Raw genomic sequence first — 1799 nt, 5'->3', positions numbered from 1 at the left:
CGAGTAGCACCCAGCTACTGATTACAGATGTGCATCACCACGCTCAGCTAATTTTTGTATTTTTAGTAGAGACGGAGTTTTCACCACGTTGGCCAGGCCTGTCTTGAACCCTTGACCTCAAGTGATCCGCACGCCTCGCCCTCCCAAAGTGCTGGGATTACAGGCATGAGCCACCGCACCCAGCCAGCCTGCATAAATTGATTTTCACAAGTGAAAAGCACCATTGCTTTCCAGGATTAAATCCTACTTCATCATGGGGTATAGATATTGTCTTATGTTGGCAGATTCTCTTTGCTTAGATGTTGGTGAGGTGTTTTCTGTGGGAAAAATTTGCTTTTTGAGACAGTGTTACTCTGCCCCCCCAGGCTGCAGTGCAGTGGCGTAATCTCACCTCACTGCAACCTCCCCTTCCCAGGCTCAAGCGATCCTCCCACCTTAGCCTCCTGAGTAGCTGGGACTTCAGGCGTGCTACCAGGTCTGGGTAATTTTTGTGTTTTTTGGTAGAGATGGGGTTTCACTGTGTTACCCAGGCTGGTCTCGATCTCCTGGCCTTAAATGCCCTGCCTGCCTTGGCCTTTCGAAGTGCTGAGATTACAGGCATGAGCCACCATGCCTGGCCTCCTGTCAGAGTTTAAAGGAGATATTCATGTATATATTATATTAATACTATAGTCTTACATTATCTAGGATAGGATATAGCTCTGTGTGTGTGCATATAGACATGTATACACGGACACTTGCAGTATTTGTATATAGTTTATTGTTTAGTTATGGTAGGTAATTGGTAAATATATATAAATTGGACATGAAACATGACTACCACATAAATGATAACATAGCAAATATCATTATACTATTATAGTGTAAATTTATATAGTTTTAACCTCGATAGTGTAGTGGGATTCATTTCTATGTCAGCCTGCAGAATCATTCAAATAAACCAGTCTCATTCTTTCATCAGAACAAAGGAACACCTCACCCTCTTCATACTACAGAATGTGCCACCTAAAAGCCTTCATGATTGTGGATTTAGGAAGAGGATTCTATGATATAACAAGAGAAGCAGTAGACACAAAGAAGTATATCATTTAGAATACGTCAAAATTTAAAAATTTGTCATTCAAAAGACACCATAAGAAAATACAAGACTATTAGGCCGGGCGCGGTGGCTCACGCCTGTAATCCCAGCACTTTGGGAGGCAGAGGCAGGCGGATCACGAGGTCAAAAGATCGAGACCGGCCGGGCGCGGTGGCTCAAGCCTGTAATCCCAGCACTTTGGGAGGCCGAGGCGGGTGGATCACGAGGTCAAGAGATCGAGACCATCCTGGTCAACATGGCGAAACCCCGTCTCTACTAAAAATACAAAAAATTAGCTGGGCATGGTGGTGCGTGCCTGTAATCCCAGCGACTCAGGAGGCTGAGGCAGGAGAATTGCCTGAACCCAGGAGGCGGAGGTTGCGGTGAGCCGAGATCGCGCCATTGCACTCCAGCCTGGGTAACAAGAGCGAAACTCCGTCTCAAAAAAAAAAAATAAATAAATAAAAATAAGACTATAACCAAATGTGGTAGTTCATGCCTGTAATTCCAACACTTTGGAAGCTGAGGTGGGGAGATTTCTTAAGCCCAGGAATTCACATCAAGCCTGGGCAACATAGTGAGACACTGTCTCTACAAAAAGATAAAAAGCCAAATGGAGTATCATACTCCTGTGGTCCCAAGTACTTGAGAAGCTAGGGTAGAAGAATTGCTTGAGCACAGGTTGAGGCTGCAGTGAGCTGTAATCATGCCATTGCACTCC

Source organism: Sapajus apella, unplaced genomic scaffold (assembly GCF_009761245.1).
Source record: "Sapajus apella isolate SASKATOON/1434 unplaced genomic scaffold, GSC_monkey_1.0 scaffold77, whole genome shotgun sequence".
Lineage (NCBI taxonomy): Eukaryota > Metazoa > Chordata > Mammalia > Primates > Cebidae > Sapajus > Sapajus apella.
This window is presented reverse-complemented; position numbering follows the sequence as displayed.